Raw genomic sequence first — 21,828 nt, forward strand, 5'->3', positions numbered from 1 at the left:
GGCAGCTGTTGACTTAAGATGTACTCACCTTCCTAGGTGGGAATGAAGCATGTAACAGCCATCTATAACCTGCAAAAGCTAATGCAAAACCTTTTCCCACTTTTTTAACAATCTGAAGTAACATTATGTTTTGTTAACAATTTTAACATCTGCCTCATTGCAACATACAGCATTTGGGGAGGCTAAGCTAAGCTAAGCTAGCCAGTTAGGCCAACCAGTTTCTAGTGGTCAAGAAAAAACTAGCCATGTATGCACTGATTCCCACTTTAAGCACTTTTTGAGCACCCACACCTTCTAATCATAGACTGTATAAAGGCATATAATATATAGAAATATGTTAATAAAAAGTAAATGGGTGAATTTAAAAAAAATCACCCCCAGTACAGTTGTCATGAATATTGAAATTAGCTATAGAGACCAAAACCGTTTTTGTACCAGGCTATAAACATGTTTATTTCCGCTGTTAAGTTGGGCATTTTAACATGGGTGTCTATGAGGATTTATTCTGTTTTGGAGCCAGCCTCAAGTGGCCATTCAATGAATAGCAGTTTTTGGCACTTCCACACTGGCTTCATTTCTCAGCCTCGGAGTTTGCTGCGTGCTTCTACTTAGTTTTTAGCATCTCCTGCACACAGTGTGTTGCGTTCTTCACGAGGTAGCCTACTGCCGGTGTGGGCTGCTATTTACTTTATTCATTTATTTACCTCAACTGAAACTTTTCATGAAAATATGAAAATGAAGTCTTACAAAAATTCTTGTGCGGGCTAAATGAGGCATAGTATACAGAACACTGAGATTGAGCTTGTTTTGGCTGATTGGCATCAGCTGTTGGTAATGTGCTTTACAATGACAGATAGACCCCAGGTGGAGCTCAAGCACCTGCCCTTTGCAAGACATGTCTTTTCTTTTTCTTTCAGTATGTTATATTTTAGCTTTTAAATTTGGTCCATGGCATCATTTCTCAATTAAAAGTGTGTTGTATGCCCGACATTTGCATTTAAGTCGAGCCCCTGCCCGTCCCTCTTTAACTTCCCTTGTGGGAACCACACGCAAGTTGAGCGCCCAGCAGAGCAGCATCACATCTCCCTCATCTGCCGTCATGCACTGCCAGGTAACGATAGTGTTTGCCCTAAGTCTCGACATTGTTTGTCACTGTTGTTAAAGTAAACCATGATTAAAACATCTCAATACAGCCAGTCTGACTTAGGCAGTAACTCACCACCAACCATGAGTAAGCTAATCTGGCACAAACCCACACAGTCTCTCTCCAACTCTCGGGCAGACTGGGGTTCACAAACTGCCTGGTAAGAGCAGAGACAGATGCCACATTGCCTTCCAACTTCCACATGTCTTTTTAAACCAAAATTCAATTTGAAATAATGAACAAAAGAAAGGGGGAGAAGAGACTGAAGAGAGGAGGAGAACAAATGGAGAAGAGGAGAGCGCAAAATAATGGAGAAAAGAGTAAGGAGAGCAAAGAAGAACATACTTAGCCTGATTGCTGCAACTGAGCAAAGGCCTGTTTTGTAGTTTGGACGGTAGATTGCTTGGTTTGTTATTAGATACATAACATAGAACATAACATAGTGAATGTTTAGCAGCTGCTAAACGTATATAGTATACCTCATTGGACACCTCATATGTAAGCTGGACAGACATCTCTCCATTACTGTGCATAAATGTATGGTATGTACTTAGGCCTCAAGAAACCCTCTGGTGCTGGCAGACAGAAATCTCCTGGTACACTTTGTGTGCCCACAGTTTATTTATTTTTTTCACCAGCACTTTGCACATGCAAATAAACAAACAAATAAATAAAATAAAAAATAAAAAAAAAAATTAAAAAAAGGTGGTTGGGGTGGCTTTTTCCCCACTTAAGCATCTGCCCTGCAAAATATCTTTGCACGGCACTGGATTGGCTCATTCCCAGCTAGTGACGTCCAATCATATTCATGCAGGTGTATAACGCGGAAATTACAACCTGGATCACTTCGTGTTTTTATGACAACGCTGTTTGTTGCCACAGCTACATTTACACAGTCTGTGTGCCTCTGGTGTCGGACGAGTGGATTAAGGATGAAATAAACGCGGTGCATGGCGGGCAGCAGAGGACTGGTTGTCCAAACAGCCCTCAGATGTCAGGACCGTCGGCCAGGACAGTGTTTCCCTGTGTTTGCCGTGGGACTGCGACCATGGGCCTTCCTGGAGACTGATCTGTCCACCGGACCTTAACTTCATCACTAAGGTAAGTTCTTGGTGCTGTGCTGACTGTGCTTTCATGCATTATTAGTGACATGGCGGGTGTTGGCTCACTACAGGTTGTGTTTGCATTGTTGTTTGCGATTTCTTGGCTCAGCTTCAGTGCTGTTGCTGTTCATAAGATTCAATTATGAATGTGCATGAATTACTGGCAGTTATGGTTTCTGTATGCTACAGGATATATGCTGCTGGCTGGTTGCTCACTTTGCTATACTGCTGAATCTCTGTGTATTAATTTGCAGTGTATGTGTATGCATTTACATTGGTATTTGTCAAAACATAAATTTATGTAGCATAGGCTAATTTCTTTTAGTGTTGTCTGGCATGGTTCTTGCCTTGTTGCTAATGTCCACACTGATAATTTGATCACTCCTGTATGGACCAAATTGCTTTGGGGCATATTTTCTACTGTCTGTTGGGAGTTGTTTGGGGGGTTTCTATTACCTCATGCAGGCTATAACGCTGATCACTGGAGAATACTTTACTCAAACTTTGGTTCATGGTTTCTCACATCATAATGGAGTCTGTAGGCCTAGCAGAACTCTGGCTCACCGCTTATTTGATTAGCTGTAAGAGAGGATGCTTGCACAACAGCATCATGTCTATGTCATCATGGTGGGTCGCGTTCCAAAAGTGGGTTGTTGGTCCATTCTGAATGGATCGCAAGTGACTCGCAAACATGTCAAGTCAGTAAAACTGACTTTATTTCACTTTAATTTGAAGTACAGTGAATTTCCAGCACAGAACTTTTATTTTAAAGTACTGTTTCCTGCTGTAGAATGAGTGAATAAAGGACGGTTACTTAGCTTACTTAGGCTACTTAACACAGACAGCAGTCTAGGTCAACAACATGGCCAAACGCAAGTATAATGGTGAATAGGCTATATTAAACTATGTGAACCTTGAACTAATGAGTAAGGAGAAATCTGGACCCCACGGCTGGACCAGTTAGGAACCACTGATCTACATAATTTGTAGTTGCTCAGTATAACTCTATACAAGATCAAAATCTTGCCGTATGTTCATTTGAGAGTATGTATTAGTATTATTGAGTTATTTCTCAAATGAGTAGGGCTTTGCTAGCATTCAAGGGAAAATAAAGTATGTTTATTGAAAAGATTCAATCTTACTTATGGTCACTCCCTTGATATAAGTGTCTCTTAATGAAATACTTCAGTTCATAAGTTAACAATGCATAGAAAGTAGAATATTTGAGTGATATAGATGAATGCCTATGTGTTCTTATAATTTAGGTTAAAGAAATAGTTTGACATTTTGGGAAATAGGCTGACTTGCATGCCGAGAGTTAAATGAGAATAATGGATACTGCTTGCATGTCCATGCTTTAAGTTCAAAGCTAGATCCAGGAGGCCATTAGCTTAGCTTAGCATAATAAATAGAAGCGGAAGGTTACAGAATGTGTGCACCACTAGCAGTGTTTTCCACAGAATTAGATTAATTCTTAGCACACACACAAAAATTGTAGTGTTAATCTTTTCACCTATCTCTACAAAAAAAAGAGTTTTATTATCATGGAAATTCAATTGAGAGTATTTTAATAACAAATATGCAGCAAATGGTGGCTACTTGCACAATAGCTGAAAATCAAATGAGTACAAATTGCAAGGTTAGGGTCATAATTGTGGTCTGCTTTGCACTGTCCCTGAGCATCTAAAGCACAGGTGCAGGAGAGATGGGGGCAGGTACCAGATGTGTTCCAACCACAGCCTGTCTCTGAACAGATAGGGACAGGCATCTCCACTTGCCTCTCATATCATTCATGGCTCATTAAGTCCACACTGTACACTGGACATCTGCTCTGCATTTGTGTGCGAGTGTGCTTTTACTGTCTCTATTTTTTTATACACACTATATACTGTATGCTGTTTCATGCCCGCTCTCTTTCTCTCCCTAATACACACAAAAATGCTCTCTGTCGTTGCATTTTCTGCACTCTGGGGTATGTGATGTATTGCTCCAGCCAGGCGTCAGTGCACAGAAGAGATTGATATGGCATTGACCTTATAGGCAGTTGGGATAATTAAACCTGCACACGGTTTTAATGATCCATGTCCTAAGTAAGAATGATCTTAAGAAGACATGCCTGCTGACTGTGTGTCTGTGTGGCACATTTGGCATTGTTCAAATATGTGTTACACTGGTGTTACACTACACATTCTTGTTCCGCACACAGTCGCAGAGAGGTGGTCAGGTGAATAGTGAATAAACTAACCATAGGGCCTTGACACTGGAGACTACGAACTGCATGTTTTGCTGTTTGATTAAGTTTGCCTTCAGGATTTTCTGCCAGAAAGCCCTTCCTCTGTTAGGTTTAGGACAAAAGATTATAGGCTAGTTTAGGGTAAAATGAAAAGATTTGTGCCAGAATGACATTAATAAATAAGTCTCACTGGCTTTTTGCTGGTGAGGTTTTTGTTGCACTTGTTGTCGTCATATGCTCTGCACAGATGTCTCTCTTTCTTCTGAGCAGGGTGGTGAAACACAGTGTGCCATAGATGACAGCAAATGCAGGAAACTTTCACACTGAGCTGAAATGAAAGTGCTTATAACATAAATAAATAACATAAACAAACAGTTTCACATTTCCTTTTGCTGTCGTTCATGACGTGTGGTGTTTTGCCGCAGGCAGAGCTCAGCCCCTGCTCTTTTACACACAGAGATGGAGAACTGAAGAATTAACAATGACTGTAGTCGTTAAATTGCTGTGCATAAAAGCTTCATGGGAAAAAAACACTTGTGTCACAGCTGATGTAAAGCAAAGGATTGGATTGGGCTCTGTATAGCTCAATATAGCCGATTCCGATCAGAACAAAATTTTTCAAGATACAAGATTGATTCAGGGTGAAATTAATCTCAACTGAGCTGAGCTACCCTGTTATGAGTGAAAGGGAAACTATTCAAACTGGGTGACAGCCCTCAATTTTACTGTCCTTAGCCTTCATATTCCTCACAAAATAAGTTGTATTCTGATTTATCCAGTGATGTGATAAGTTGGGTCATACAGTAACAGGCCACTACATTTTCACCTCTTTGTTTGTCAGGCTATACTTACTTAAAACACATCATTCACAAATGTTTGGCAAACCAGTACAGATGCAACCAAGTAGTTCTTTTGTTGGTGAAGGTCAGTGGTTTTCAAAAACCCAAAAGATATGATCTGTATCCCTTCAGAGAGCTGTAATACGATCCATGATTATTGGCATCAGTGAAATAGCACAGTATTTGCAATGTGGGTAATTGTTGGATTTATTTGAATGTGTGGACAAGCTTCCTACTGAGCGACAACTCCTACTAACAATAGCAAGCACTGTTTTACTCAGACACAGATTCTTGCTCGTCTAACCTCTTTATTGGGCAATTTTATTTGTGGCACATTTAATTTAGATGTATATAGGAAGTTTTAAACATAATGCATTAAAACATGATACCGAATAAAAGACTAAAACACAAATTAAAAGATGATATCACATAAAAGAAAGTATTTAAACAAATAAAGAAACAAATCTATACAACATCTCTAATACTCCCACTGGGTTTATCATGAAGAAAATGTGAAAGTGAAGTGAAAATAATTAGTGAAAAAAATAACACACTTTCTAGTTCTGTTAAAGCTCACTACCTCAAACAAATGAGCCGAAAAAAATCCTGGATAATGTCATGTTCTCACAAAGAAATTAAGAGAAATCTTACCAGTGCTCATTAAAGTGGAAACAACTTTTCAGTTTTTAGCTCTCCAGTGTTTCTAGTTGGTATTTAATTGTTAACACAGCTGTCGCAAAGGCAACCAGATTGCTATAACTGCAACAAACTTATATTGATACATTGACACTTTTTGGTAACTGCAGATGGCTATTGATGGTTATTTCAGAAAACAAAAGCACTATCCTCATCCTGTCTTGGTTGCAGAATGGTTGACGTAGTTCCTTTGTGCCGTATATCGAACCTTCTTTTTCCTGGGAGATTGTACTGGTGACAAACAGAGTTGCGTAGTTGAAGCGAGGTTTATAGGGAACCAACAGTGATGTTGTCATTATTCTCTAGTGTAATATACATTGGTAAATCACCAACATTTACTTCATAATTATAAGTTTAAGTAAAAACTTATCTATTTCCACTTTAAATAATCAATGCTGTATTTTTTTTAACAAGCAACATGTTCAATTAAGTGCAAATAGACTGGGAAATTATAAATATTTGGTCTGTTTCAAACGCATGATAATTAGATACATCAGCCATACATTAATAAATTGTTTACTTGCCTTAGCAGGTTCCTTATTGCGCTAATAGGGCATGACAGATTTTGCTTGTTAATAATTCTGCCTGTTGCCTGCTAGAGATGATGGATGGGGTGCAAACAGCTGTGGTATCAACATGCATTTCATGTAAAACAGGGACATGAAGACATGTGGTGTGTATGTGTGTGTATGTGTGTGTTTGTGTATGTGTTTGCACTATGCGCTGTTTGGCACATTTTCACGGAGGGGTGTGTGTTATCCTTGTCTTTTGGAGTCAGACCCGAGGCTATGTCTAATTGGAGTCTTCACACTTTCAGGCTTGACTCACACTGACACGCTCGACCTTGGCTCTTCTCCCTTTGCCATGAAAAGGGAAAACAGTGACACAGAAACATGCCTTCTTCTTGGCTGGGAAGAAAAAAAACTTTGCCGCTACTTATTTCTTTTTTTTTTGTTTTACTTCTCTCTGCCTTTCTTCTGCTCTTGTTGTCTGCTTCAAGAGACTTCTACAGTCTTTTCTCCATTTGAAGAGATGAACTTTTCAACCACAGAAGCATGATCTAAGAGACGTGCAGGAAGGTCATAACTGTCTCTCAGCACTGTGTTGCAGCTGGACAGATTATTTATCTTAATTACATGTATGCAGCACATCACTTGTGCACATATATTTGCCGGCCGAAAAAAAAAAAAAAGCACAGGTGTACAGCACATGCATATTACAATAGAGGAAAGTGCTATAGGGTCAAACACTTCTACTTCTCGGAACTCAGCCATCAATATACCTCTCACCATACGTTTCAGCGTGCGGTCCCTCAGGTCTCACTCCACTTTTAGCATCCAAGGGCCCGTTTATGGGCTTGATTTTTCCCTTCCCATCAGGCAGCATTGATCAAACAGCACACTTAGGGTTTTTCAAGGTGGACATTACTACTGATGGCAACCAGTCCTGGCGGCTGCGGTGTAAAAACTATGGCCATTATTCACCTGATTGGCCTCTCCTCCATCTCTCAGTGGTAGGCATTTCATGATTCGGCAGGTATTTATATCCCCACAGGACCAAATCCCCCCTCAATGTGTCAGTGGTGAAGTGCCTGCTTTCTGGTGGTATCAATTTAGTTGTTTAGTACTGAGGAAGGTCGGGTAGATGATTGTAATGATGTGTTATAGCCCAGCTTGGAAACTTTACCTGTTGGGTTGTCTATCCACCTGCCAAGTTTTTCATTTTATCATCTTGGTGGTTACTTTGCAAATGCTTTAACAATGCCATAATATACCCTTGATTTAAAGGTATGGTACACTTTTTTAAAAAGACATACTGTGACACTTCTTGGAATGTGAGTGTGGTTCGACTATAGTAATGAGATGTAACTATAGCACGATGAAAATCTGAAGAAAGGTTTCTGTTAATAATATCACAGGTCTTTTTTTTGCATCCTTTGATTCTGATTTCCAAAAAGTTAAGTGAGAACTCACACTGTTGTAGAAAAGTGAAACCTGCTAATAACGTAATGCTGCCAAATACTCGGTTAATGTGCCATAACCACATGTGGCTCTGTGTTGTTCATCAATGCCAATTATTCTCCAACACGCAGTCCTCTATACCGACAGGAATAAATGCTGAACTGCTTATTCACATGTTTGCATTGTTGATGTAATTGTGTTGATAATTTCACTGATTAAAGCGATTAAATAGTTGAGATTGGGCTTTGGAGGAAGCATGTCGTTACCAAGGAGACTGTGACTTTTAAATCCCTCCCCTCAGTCAGTGGCAGTGAGTCTGTCTCTGAGCAGGAAAACAACATTCCCTCGCACCCCATGCCTGTTCTTACTGTAGTCCCATTGGGCATACACACTTGGTCTGCGTGGGCAGATGCACTCTGTAAATAAAGGAGCAACATACAGATGTAAAAGTCTTCAGATTTTAAACACAGAAGCAGCAGTGGAAGTAGTAACAGAACAATAATTGTGTGTTTCTCTTGTGGCCCTCAGGCCCACATCTTAACATAACAGTCCAGACATCATGTGCGGAAGAGATTGACAGACAAGCGGCTTCAAACCAGCAGATGCCTCCTCGAGCAATTCACATGCATGCACCATGTGATGTGCCCCAAATCAGTCGGGATTTCTCTCTCTTAATCTAAAGTACACCGGTAGAGAGAAAAATATGTATGCAGAATAACAAAGGTCTACATTTCCTCTCTGCTCTGTGTTCACATCTTTTCACTAAATAATCTCTTGTGTTTTAAGAAGCAGGATGTAGTGGATGAAAGGCCAAACATTATAGCTAGTGGGTGTTGACGTCCGTTGCGAAGGGTCACTCATACCCCTTGTGTGTACTTGCGAGTGAGACTCTCATTAGCACCAAATGGAGATGTTGTGGTAGTCGATAGACATGTGTTGAGCTAGAAGTGGGGGCTAAAACACACAGGGGTAAAACTAAGACCTTTTTCTCTCTCACACTCTCTGCCAGGCATCCAGCGTGAGTTGATTCATTCCAAGCAGACAGCCGCTGTGTCCCTAAATGTGCCCATGTAACCAGGAGTTGGCATAATAGACCCAGCTCATTTGTTTCCTGGGCTTATGGTGACATGGTTCACCATGACCTCAGCCTTGACAACATGTGCTGGTGCCACGAACTGTCCTTTTGTAGCAGGGGTGTTTTTGAAGGGTGCCCAATCTTTTCAGAGGGCATTGTGACACAGATTAACATTGTGATTCTTTGTGTGCGAATGTGTGTACGTGCGTTTGTGTGCACGCAGAGTAAAGCTGTGGAAATGTCGTGGCATCTGTACAGCCCCATGGTTGTGGTGAGCAGCCCTTTAACTCCTAGAAAGGCAGAGATAACAGTGGAGCAGGGCTATTTGTCTGTCTGCACCTTTGTTAGATACATCCATTTATGGACCTACACACAATCTCACACACACATGCACAAAACACAGTACTCCAGTCCATGCACACATCCATAGTGCTAGAATCACTTGTCCTTCACTGGTCATGAAAGAATGAGGTCAAACAAATGTAAACCACCTAAATAACCAACCATCAGTTTTGGTTAATTTTGTTTCCCACTAACTCATTAATTTTGAAAAAAATGCAAAATGACGTCACATGCAAGAGGGCTTTTCTTGTGGTCTGGTGCTCCATGGATCCAGTGTGAGCTTTATCACTGCGTTTCAAAGCAAACATCCATTTAGAGGTGGTAAAATGTCAGTGTTTTGTGTTGTAAATGTCTTTTTATTTTGTATTGTGTTTGCTTTGCTGATTGACAGTCGGCTAGTAGCATTAACATGCGGAAACATAGTACCCACTGCCCACCCTCAGATCCCCTTATCTCCATTGGTTTGTTAACGTAAGGGTCGGGCGGGAGTTAGTGCTGGTGCTGTCCTGGTGGGGCGACAGATAAGAGGAGCAGCTGCTGTAGAGGCAAGTGAAAGCAAACTTTTAGACCCACTTTCAGCCTCACTGCATTTGGCGTTCTGCTACTCCGTCTGTGCCCAGAATAGGCTCTGTACTCTGAGAGAGTGGTGCAATGAACAACCGAATGGTATACATTCCAATAGCGGTCTTAATGAGCGGTCCAGGCTACGTTGATGTTGTAATCGTGGCAGGCTGCCAAAAATAAGTGAATGTCTGGAAAACCCTGGGAAACATGATGTGTGGCTATACTGTTAACAGCCAGACAAAGAGGTGGATATACCACATATAGTATGTGCGTATACCCTTAACTACACCACTGAATACAGTGTAGAAACACACATTAATACAATACATACAATACAGTGTATGCAGTTAGCCTGCATGCTACATTATTAAATTGTGTAACTATGCTATAATGACATTAACACATCCTGTTGGAAGTTTGACATTTTAAGTGTCAAAGTCACATTTGTTCACCCACATCAGACTCCAGAGAAGAGAATTAAAGGGTAGTGATCTTCTGCAGTCCCCCATAAAGGCTTTCTCATTTCCTCTGAAAATTGTGAAAATTGAGTTAACAATGTCTCATTACATTTCAGACTAAAGCAAGGGACCTTTGGGGGTCTGATCCATAGATGAGGATGAGTACTCTTGTTCTGTCGTGTCTCACAGAGATGCACAGAGAAAAGGTCCTTAAGAATATCTTCCTCGCACTTGGACAGGAGGCGCAATTATGCCTGCCACGATTTCAGCAGAGACGCACAGATACCCGTCATGTTGAGTGGGTTTGCAGGCTGTGGGCGGCGTGCCAGGGGAAGGTCAGAGTGCCCATCTTGTATCCAGATTTGTCGGCTCTGCTCCTACATGTGTTTTGTCAGTGCTGTGCGGTCCAGAGAAATCCTGAAATAAGAGTGCTGATTGCTGTGATTTCCGTGCTGCCATACACCAAGTGTAGTATTTCTCAAGAGATGTGGAGGTAGAATGTCTCTCTTAAATGGTTTTGAATTAAGTTGCATTTTTTGATGAAGGAGATGTGAATAACTTCACGTAACAATGAGATACACAGCTTGACTTGTGTTCAGTTTAAAAGAACAGCATCACAGGCCAACTTTCTTTTGTAAAACATACTAAAATAAGCTGATACACAGAGAAACGCTAACCACTCTATCTCGGCGTAACACACTTTGTATTCCGAGCTTTACACAATCAGTCTCTGAGTCTGTTCATAATTCATACAGAGTAGGGCACTAAACACACCATGAAAGTGGGTGCCAGAATGAGGAGGGTGCTCCCAGGGGATTCCCATTCCTGCATTTGTACCTTATCCATACCTTTTCTCAGGTCCCATCTGTTTGCCTGCTCAAATCCCTCTGGCCTGTGCTAAACACAGTGCTGTGCTCTCCTCCACGACTGGAGAGGGAGAAACGAATGGGCAATATTTGGTATTTAAATGTGGTCTCTGTGATGCATGGTATTGCTCTTATGAAGCTATATCCCTAGAGTAACATTTAGCTACTGCTGAGCAGGTTACACATGCGGCTGGGTGAGTTAGCGGCACCCACACACTGTAAGTTGAACAGACTGGGAAATGAATAGCAGAGGAAGTTGAGAGGGAATAAGTAATGCTTCACCAGCAGGCTCTAGTTGTTGTGTATATGAGTTACTTTGTAAGACAGATTTTTCTCTGAGGATGCTCATTTCCTCATGACTCAGTTCACTTTGTGAGGCAATTACCCTTCCAAAACCCCAAGCACCCAATCTCTTCAGCTTCAACACAACTCTACATACAGGCAAAAACACTGCTTCTGTCAGGTTGAACGACTGATTACAGATCTGAAACGGAAGCCATGATGATTACTGTACACGTACACCTCAGGAGAGGGGCGTTCCTCTTGTGTGTGACACCATCAAACCACCTCCCTGCGGTGCCTGACAGGTGCAAGAAGTTGGGGGTTTTCTAGCTCCTCAGCGGGGGCATTGGACAGGATATCACGCCCTCTGATCCCCACACACTGTCCCCTGCCGATCGAGAAGACGCCTGCCTTTTGTCTCTAACCCACTGTTGACAAGTACCTCTTACTGCCATGTGGTCTCCTGGGGCAGCTGTCATGGTGAACAGAGCCCCCCCGTCACGGACTACTCCGTATTAATACCTACAACTCATTTTACACCCATTAATAACATGGGGAACTTGTTCCCAGAGGATGTGTTCATAGCTACAGCAGCCAAGATCAATTTGAACATGACAAATAAATTCAAAAGGAGGTTCATTATGTGACCAATTAGAGAAGCAGGGCTTACCTCAGTTGTCTTGGTTGTTTTAAAATCTTGGCCACTTGGTTGGACTTCAAATGTGTGGAAAATACTGAATTGGGACATTTGTATTAGGCCTCAAATTATACTTTTAAATTGTAAGCTGGACCCAAAACCACGACATATATAGAAATAAAATCCAATATGTTTGCGTAGATTTTTGTGAGAAATCTGTTAAAGCAAACAGAAACCTGCTTCTGAAAAAACCCAGACAATTCCCAGAACATGGCGGGACTGATACGCATCACAGCCTTTCAGAAGAACTATTACTCTTGTGTCCTTCTCTTAGCTGATTCCCAGTGATGCATTTATGTGGGTTGTTCCCAGTTATTGGAGGCTAATGAGAAAGAGAAATGTGGTTTCTGCCCATCTCTCCTATCTGCCTGCCTGCCTGCCTGTCTCGGCTGCTCAGGGTTGTCACGGTGCTCTGAGCTCCTGATGTGGCGTATTAGGCAGGACAATCGTTATTAAGCACATTTCAGGCTCAATTACCACTCAAATGCACAGCCATCAAGGCTCCACCACGGGCTCCCAACAGATGGTTGCGGGTGTCAGATAGACAGGACTGGTGATGTCTTCGTCAGACTAGGTGCTGCGGTGTAAAAAAGAGGACCACGCTGGCACCAAAACAAGCACATAGCAATGCTGTGCTGTTATCTATTTTCTTGTTTTATTCATCTCATCGTTCACCACAATAACAAGACGTATAGCTGACACTGGTCTTCAAATCTGTCATCCGTGCAGCCTATCTATCATGTGCTTGGCCTGTTTGAATAAATCTGCATTTATCAGATACTAGATGTATACTCTTGGACATTATGTCTCTATCTTGATGTTACTCAGGGATGTAAATAATTAACTGTTAGCCAACACCAACAATCAACTGTTGACCGACACTAAGAATTTTGAGCATTTAATCCGATAAACAAAAAAAACAAAAAACAAAAACAACAACAAATATATATATATATATATATATATATATACAGTACAGGCCAAAAGTTTGGACACACCTTCTCATTCAATGCGTTTTCTTTATTTTCATGACTATTTACATTGTAGATTCTCACTGAAGGCATCAAAACTATGAATGAACACATGTGGAGTTATGTACTTAACAAAAAAAGGTGAAATAACTGAAAACATGTTTTATATTCTAGTTTCTTCAAAAAGCCACCCTTTGCTCTGATTACTGCTTTGCACACTCTTGGCATTCTCTCCATGAGCTTCAAGAGGTAGTCACCTGAAATGGTTTCCACTTCACAGGTGTGCCTTATCAGGGTTAATTAGTGGAATTTCTTGCTTATCAATGGGGTTGGGACCATCAGTTGTGTTGTGCAGAGGTCAGGTTAATACACAGCCGACAGCCCTATTGGACAACTGTTAAAATTCATATTATGGCAAGAACCAATCAGCTAACTAAAGAAAAACGAGTGGCCATCATTACCTTAAGAAATGAAGGTCAGTCAGTCCGGAAAATTGCAAAAACTTTAAATGTGTCCCCAAGTGGAGTCGCAAAAACCATCAAGCGCTACAACGAAACTGGCACACATGAGGACCGACCCAGGAAAGGAAGACCAAGAGTCACCTCTGCTTCTGAGGATAAGTTCATCCGAGTCACCAGCCTCAGAAATCGCAAGTTAACAGCAGCTCAGATCAGAGAGCAGATGAATGCCACACAGAGTTCTAGCAGCAGACCCATCTCTAGAACAACTGTTAAGAGGAGACTGCGCGAATCAGGCCTTCATGGTCAAATAGCTGCTAGGAAACCACTGCTAAGGAGAGGCAACAAGCAGAAGAGATTTGTTTGGGCCAAGAAACACAAGGAATGGACATTAGACCAGTGGAAATCTGTGTTTTGGTCTGATGAGTCCAAATTTGAGATCTTTGGTTCCAACCGCCGTGTCTTTGTGAGACGCAGAAAAGGTGAATGGATGGATTCCACATGCCTGGTTCCCACTGTGAAGCATGGAGGAGGAGGTGTGATGGTGTGGGGGTGTTTTGCTGGTGACACTGTTGGGGATTTATTCAAAATTGAAGGCACACTGAACCAGCATGGCTACCACAGCATCCTGCAGCGACATGCCATCCCATCCGGTTTGTGTTTAGTTGGACGATCATTTATTTTTCAACAGGACAATGACCCCAAACACACCTCCAGGCTGTGTAAGGGCTATTTGACCAAGAAGGAGAGTGATGGAGTGCTGCGGCAGATGACCTGGCCTCCACAGTCACCGGACCTGAACCCAATCGAGATGGTTTGGGGTGAGCTGGACCGCAGAGTGAAGGCAAAGGGGCCAACAAGTGCTAAACACCTCTGGGAACTCCTTCAAGACTGTTGGAAAACCATTTCAGGTGACTACCTCTTGAAGCTCATGGAGAGAATGCCAAGAGTGTGCAAAGCAGTAATCAGAGCAAAGGGTGGCTATTTTGAAGAAACTAGAATATAAAACATGTTTTCAGTTATTTCACCTTTTTTGTTAAGTACATAACTCCACATGTGTTCATTCATAGTTTTGATGCCTTCAGTGAGAATCTACAATGTAAATAGTCATGAAAATAAAGAAAACACATTGAATGAGAAGGTGTGTCCAAACTTTTGGCCTGTACTGTATATATATATATATATATATATATATATATAGATATATAGATATATTAAATATAAAATACTGGCACTACAGATGGACATGATGAGACAGTGGAGTCTGCTGTTGCCTAGGCTGGAGTTGTAAGATGCCGCTGGGGCTAAGCCATGACGTTGCCCTAGAAGATGACTACAGCACCTTTCATGAAGCTATTGACTCAGAGGCAGAGGTGGACACCTATATGAGACGCAATCATTGGATAGTAAGTAGGGGTGCAACGGTACAGGTAGCCCACGGTACGGTCCATACCTTGGTTTTGGGGCCACAGTTTCGGTTTGGTTTCGGTACGTGCTTTGTGCATAAAGAGAGCAATTTTCCCCCTCTAAAATTATCTCTTTATTTTGCTTGACTTTGCACTTGACATGCTGCTGTGTTGTGCTACAGCCTATTCAAGTGCTGGAATTTGTTACGTGACAACGCCTGAACGCCAAACTCTTTGTTTGTTTTTTCCGCTTCTTTTCTGTCTGAGGCAAGCGTCACTTTCCCCGGCTCCAGTTTCAACAGTGTGAGGGGGTGAGTGGGCGGAGCCACAGCAGTGATTGGACATTAACTCGTGAGGCGGGCTTTTTTGCAGCAGGCTGTCTTTATACATCCATGGACTCTGGCCTGTGGATAGGCACACACACACACACACACACACACAGTGGCCTGTAAAGCATCATTTTACCGAAGACTGTTGCATCCCTAATACTAAGCCTCTTCACTGAAAGGATCGGCGACCTTTCTGTTACACACTCGAACACTCAGTTCAATGTCTGCTTAGTTAGCATGAGCTAATGCACCAGCAGCATTTTACATCTGAAACCTAGCCATTAAAGGGCCCCTGCAAACTGAAACCGAGATGGCCCAGTGTCCTGGCGCTCACACTGCAGCAGCAGTGCCATTATAAACAGATATAGAGAGGGCGACAGTGGGGTAAGGAGGTACTGAACGAGCATAGCTACATGCAGCTCTACAGTGAAATAAGATTTTGGCCACTTCAAATAGTAAAATAAAGATAAAGGAGAGTTAGCCCCCCATCCCCATGCACGCACACACACACACACACACACACACACACACACACACACACACACACACACACACACACACACACAATTGTCAATTATTGGTTAATGACTGATTAATCAATTAATAAGGGTCGGCTATCAAAAGATAAAAAGTCTAAATTAGAAGCCCTAATGCTACTATTTTACTCAGTAACTTCAGATGGTTGTTTTGCTCAGCCGTTTTTTAATGTTTTCATCATAGACTGTATATAAAGATAGATAACATGATGGCAATCAATCACCCTCTGAGGACCCCACCCCCTTTATGTTAGTGGATGGGACATGGGCCAAACTAAAAAAATCAAAGTACACATCAAATAATTTTTTTCCCAAAGATGGTTACTGTCATTTTAGCTTGCTCTTATCATGCCGATGTATGTTAAAGTGTTTTTTTCCCCCTAATGTTTGGTTTTAATTACTTATTTGATGCTATAAAAGGGGGTTTAACATCATGATTGGCAGCTCTGTGTGCCAGTTGGTGTGCTTGTGACAGTACTCTGGTTTCAGATGACATCACTAGCGCAAGATGGCGGCGGCTGGATCCGGGATATTTTGGCTTCATTTTTGTACAGTGAGAGTAAGTGGACATGTGTTATCCATCTTTATATGCAGTTCATGGTTTTAATGGAAAGGGTGCCCAGGTGTTACAACAGCTTGCGGCCATACCACCCTGAGCATGCTTGATCCCGCCTGATCTTGGTGTGGCATGTGCTTATAGAAATAACATTTTCCCAGACAAACAATCAAAGGTATTCACAATGGATATTTGTGATGCAATGTCCCATTTTTTTTCTCTAGCTGAGTGTGAAAATGCAAGTACTGTATGTTTTCTACTCCTGCAAAAAATATTTTTTCATCCTGCCCTTACTTTATTTCATGCTCACATCAGTTTTCTTTGTTGATTCTTTGGACTGCAAAACAGTCTCAGAAAATTCAGTAATGACAAAATGGAGACATTACATCATAAACCGTATGATGTCTCACAGTTTGCGATGCATGTCATGTTTCAAAATCAAGACAAGTGAATGAGTAGACATTTAAAAGAAAAGTGAAAGGTTGATATTCTTATAATGAAAAATAACATTGCTTTGTCATTTTTGGCTTGAGATGGAAATAGTGCACTGTCCTCTATCTTTGATAAATTGATAATAAAAAAGGAGGGGTATTATTTCCAAAACAGAGTACAGTCCAGGAGACTGGGTTTTAAAAGTCCTAAATTTCTGAGACTGCCAAAGTAATCATGAGTCATTGGTGCTGATAAACTGATATATTACCGTACATTTGTGCCATGGGAACATAACATTTTAGGCAGCCCTTGATTTTTACCAACTGAAAAGCCTCACTTTAATACTTTATTTTAAATATTCCTTGCCATGTCTCGCTAAAATACTAAGTGGAAAAAAAAATACAGTGTGTCTTCATTTTTCCATTTGAAATTAATGTTCACAGAGTCACAGAGCATTATCTCTGTACCGGAGCTTCACTTAAGAGAACACTGTCAGTCCAAGGTAAAAGTCCAGTCAAGGCTTTGTGTGTTGTGCGGTTTAGAAAAGAGACGTTACATAGCCCTCAGATAGTGACTCACACTCTGCTTACAGACAGCCAAATTATATAAAGATAATCACGTTCAAAGATAAGCCAGTTGCAGTTTCCCCCAGTGCGCAATGTTACTTAGTCACTTTAGCCTGTCAGGGAGAATTACCCATGGTGGAAGTGAAAATCTAAATCTATAACTTCAGGCAAAATTTAAAACCTCTCCACTGAGGAAAGGACTTTGTTGTCTATCAGCATTTGACTCGTGGGCCTCCAGCAAAAGGTTATCATATCTATAATTTAAATTTGATATACCTCAAGACTGTAAGATCATGTTACACTTTTATCTTTAAAGAAGCCTCGATCTAAATCTCGTCACAACCAAAACACAACCACAGAAGTGTATCTGATGATGTTTATACGTTGTTTGTTTGATTTTTTAATAATCTCAGCATATTTTGAAGCTTGTAAAGTAGCTTTACAGCCTCCACACTGATTCAGAACATCTAATAAAATCAAATATTTAATTTATACACATCTATTCCGAAGCACTTTCTTGTGATGCGGCAAATATGAAAATAACTCGGAGAGCTGCATGGTTTGGATGATTATGATAATGCTGATCTGCTAATGTCATTTTGACTCTGAGGCTGAGGGAGCTATCATAGTAAGTAACAGTCACCCCAGCAAATCAAATCAGGAGCTTTGGTTTGTCTCCAAAACAACCTAGAGATATAACAGTGACGATCTTTGAACTGTAAATCACATTTGAAAGCTGTTCACGTCTCCAATTTGCCGTGTTTTAGCTACTTATCAGAATATCTCTTGTGTGAAAGTGAGTGCGTTGGAGAAGCTACAGTTAGCCTATTTAACCACCCACCTGGGCTCATACCACCCACCTTAGCATCTGAGTCACACTCTGCCTTCTCTTTCAGATGGGCTGAGCAGGAGAATTAACAGCGCAGCACAGGACAGCTCAGCTCAGCGTACGTGTGTGGGTGGAACAGCCTTATGGCTTCAGTCATTCAACCAACCATGAGGGCATCAAAGAGACACAAGCAGAAAGAGAGAGGGAGAGAAAGAGAGGGGAGAGAGGGAGAGAGAAACAACAACTCAAAACGAGATGTCAAACAAAGAATATGAGAATATGAGGGGGAGGTGAGGATCCATAGACAGAAAGCGAAATAAAAAAAAAAAAAAAAAAAAAGCCAAGAAGGAGCAGGACAGACAGGCCAGACACCAGAGGAGCGAGCATATAGAGAGGAGAATGCACAGCAAACAAAAGAAACATGACAAACATCCTCTTCTCTAACGTCCATAGCCTGACACACAGGCAGCCACTGTTGAGAGCGGTAATATTACCTCCACCACAACTCAACTCATATGCCCAAGAACTTCCTTCGGCAGGATTGCTGGCATGAGCGCTGAAGCTTTTGTTCTGCCAAATAACATTAGGAGGTGGGCAGGCAGAAGAGACAGGGCCCGCTTCTGAGATGGCACAGATGCCGGCAAAGAATGTGTGAGACCAGTTAAACACAAGGAAGAGGATTGTACAGAAGTGACAGTTAAGCTTCCTGTGGTGGACACTAATGCTATTGAGATTCTGTCTCGTGTGCATATTTTACAGATTTACAATATGTCAGCAATGTTCCAAGTCAAGAGCGTGATTTTGGGGATGTTTATTACTTGAATGGCGATTAATTAATCATCGACCGGATGGCGCAAAGAAGAGGTGATTAAAACTAAGAAAATGTTTTCACGAGTTCTTGTGATCAGGCACTTCCCTGCTCTGCTATATTTCAGTGACAGAGTTTATGACAGAATACTGAATGTAGACACCAATACCTTGCCTCTCCACCCCCTTCCTGCCTGCATATTTGCCTAAAAAAAATGCATCTTGCTTGAATACATCAACTCTTTTCTCCTTTGGCTATAACAGCCATAGCTCAGAAGAGCCATCCACCACTAAGCTCCTCTACACACTGAGCCTCTCAATTCTCAAAATTGATCCTATCTTACTTTAAGTCAGGCCTTGACTAACTGTCAGCAAAAGCAGCCTCTTGCTCTTTTTCATATTATACATCCTCGTATTGTCTGTACATTTCCAATGTCCTCCAGCACTAAACAGATGATAAATCTTTTCAGCTAACTGTGCGACCAGTACTTCTCGATAGCTTCCCCCTGATCCCATCAAGGAATCTTTGTTTTTAACTGCTGACGCTATAATGCTTCTGTCTGAGCAAAAAGCGGATGATTCCTAAGCCATAGAGAGAATGCATGTTGTTCCATCCCCATGACTGGGTGAGCGTTGTGTGTTAATGTGATTAGTGAGACATTAACGCCTCCATGCTCAACCAGGCAGACGCAATAACAGGCTTGCTATAGAACAACTCTCTCTTTCACTTTCATGCTCTCTTTCTCTTGTTGTCAATGGAGGCGGCTACCAACCCTGTGGTTGTGTAGAATGTAGTGAGTTTTCTCCTCTCAGTCTTTGTGAAGGAATAGGTGAGCTAAAGTTAAAAAAAATGATTATGTAATATTCATTTGAGTCAAAACAATGAAGTTTTAAACGTCCATGTGAACATCATGCTAGCTTGCATAGCATCTCCAGTCAAAAGAACTTCATTTGTATTTAACATCAGCCCTAGGGTTGGGTACCATTCACATTTGAACCAATCGGTACAGGTGGCAGTACCTCGAATTTGGTACCAGCACCCAAAGGTTCATTTTTCCGGTGCTTAACTCTTTATGTAGAAACAAAAATGCAATTTTTGAACAAGCTGCAGTAAACAAGTGATTCTGCTCCTCTCCTACTTTCTGATCACACATAAAGCTTAGTCTCCTTCTGTCTGTCTGCTTGCTTGTGTGTGTGTGTATGTGTGTCTGCTCATCTCTCGCTCACTTTGGTACCAGTGGGACTGGGACAAAGGTAGGAGGTGAAGTGTAATGTGATGGGAGTTTTATGGAGATGAGGCAGCCGATGCCAACTCTCCTTTTGTTTATATCAAATTAAGCGCAAAGAGGCAATATCAAGTCCTGCGCTTTTTAAGGTGCTCACAGTGCTTGATTTATGATGATGGTGCACTTTTACATGTGCATGCGATCTTGCTATCAGAAGTTTTTGGAACTTTTGATTGGTGTTACTTAGTTTTTGAATTGTAGTTAAACTGATGGACCAGTGAAATGTGTCCTTGTCATTGCCACTTTTTTCCCATTAATGAGCAATAAATCAATGTGTGGAATATTTTTGTGATTTCTATGATGAGGAAACAATTCATTAGCTTGTAGGGAAGAGAAACTACAGCCCAGGAACCAAAACCGGACCCAGACTCCTGCAGTCAAAATGCAAGTCAGGATCTCGAGTTGACAATAGAGTAGAGGAAAAGGTTTCTATAGGATTGGCACCAAGCCTTACATTGTGACTGAAAAGCGCCCCCCCCATCCACACCAACAACGGTGTGCAAGTTTTCAGTGGTGCTAATGGCATTTGTTGCATGTGTTAAAAGGAACACCTCTGATTACCCGAAAAATGGTTGTAAACAGGACATGACCAAATAGATGAGGATCGCATTCGCACGGGATTAATATTACCCGAGGTATTTTCGTCGGACCGTTTTACAGAAGGTAAAAGTCGGCGTAATTTTTACTGACATTATCCGTAATGATTACAGACATGGCATGTTTGGACGGGACTAAAATCCCTGGTAATAATTACTTTACCCCACGTCTCCACGTTAAAGTAATCCGGTCCGAATAGGGCTTAAGTAACTGATAGCAGAGATATTGGATAAAGCGAGATACCCCACTCAGCTCACTTCCTGATTCAATGACGTCAGCGCCACGCCCCCGTAGGAGACTTGCGGCAGCTCTGAATGTATTGTCGTCAATGAGGAAAATAAACGTGATCACAATTTATGGTCAATTCTTTCGCCCTCTTGTCACTAAAGTAAATATTGGGTTCATTTTCCACAAGCCACACATCTTACCAACATTCTTCTTCTTCACGTCCACTTAGGAGACAGGAAGAGTAAACGTTTTCTTAACATTGGATAAGCCTACGGTGGGGTATCTCCTTTATCCGATATCTCTGCTGATAGGTAAAGTTAGCAATGTAATGCTAACAGTTACCCCTGTCACTGTGCATCTGGGCAGGCGTACTGCGGGTTGCAGTATGGTTTCATGATAAACAGAGAGGGACAGAAAGCGAATGAAGGAGGGGCTGAGCAAATCAACACGCTGCCTGCAGCTCTACAATAAAATCAGAGTTTACCTATTTTAAATAGTATAAAAAAAATAAAATAAAAAATAAAATATGGCAGTTCAGTGTTGATATAGTCACATAAATCAATGTCT

At 41.4% G+C, this 21,828-nt stretch overlaps 1 protein-coding gene across 1 annotated transcript in view; it reads left to right on the plus strand.

Annotated features, from left to right (window-relative positions):
• Nucleotides 1-2,056: 2,056 nt before the first annotated feature.
• The window catches only part of mef2cb (myocyte enhancer factor 2cb), a 210,282-nt gene continuing 190,510 nt past the window's right edge, over nucleotides 2,057-21,828 (plus strand). The window contains exon 1 of the mRNA XM_049577830.1: nucleotides 2,057-2,245. The gene's annotated coding sequence lies outside the window, so the exon portion shown is untranslated. The remainder of the gene's footprint in view (nucleotides 2,246-21,828) is intronic.

This window comes from Epinephelus fuscoguttatus, linkage group LG6, assembly GCF_011397635.1.
Source record: "Epinephelus fuscoguttatus linkage group LG6, E.fuscoguttatus.final_Chr_v1".
Lineage (NCBI taxonomy): Eukaryota > Metazoa > Chordata > Actinopteri > Perciformes > Serranidae > Epinephelus > Epinephelus fuscoguttatus.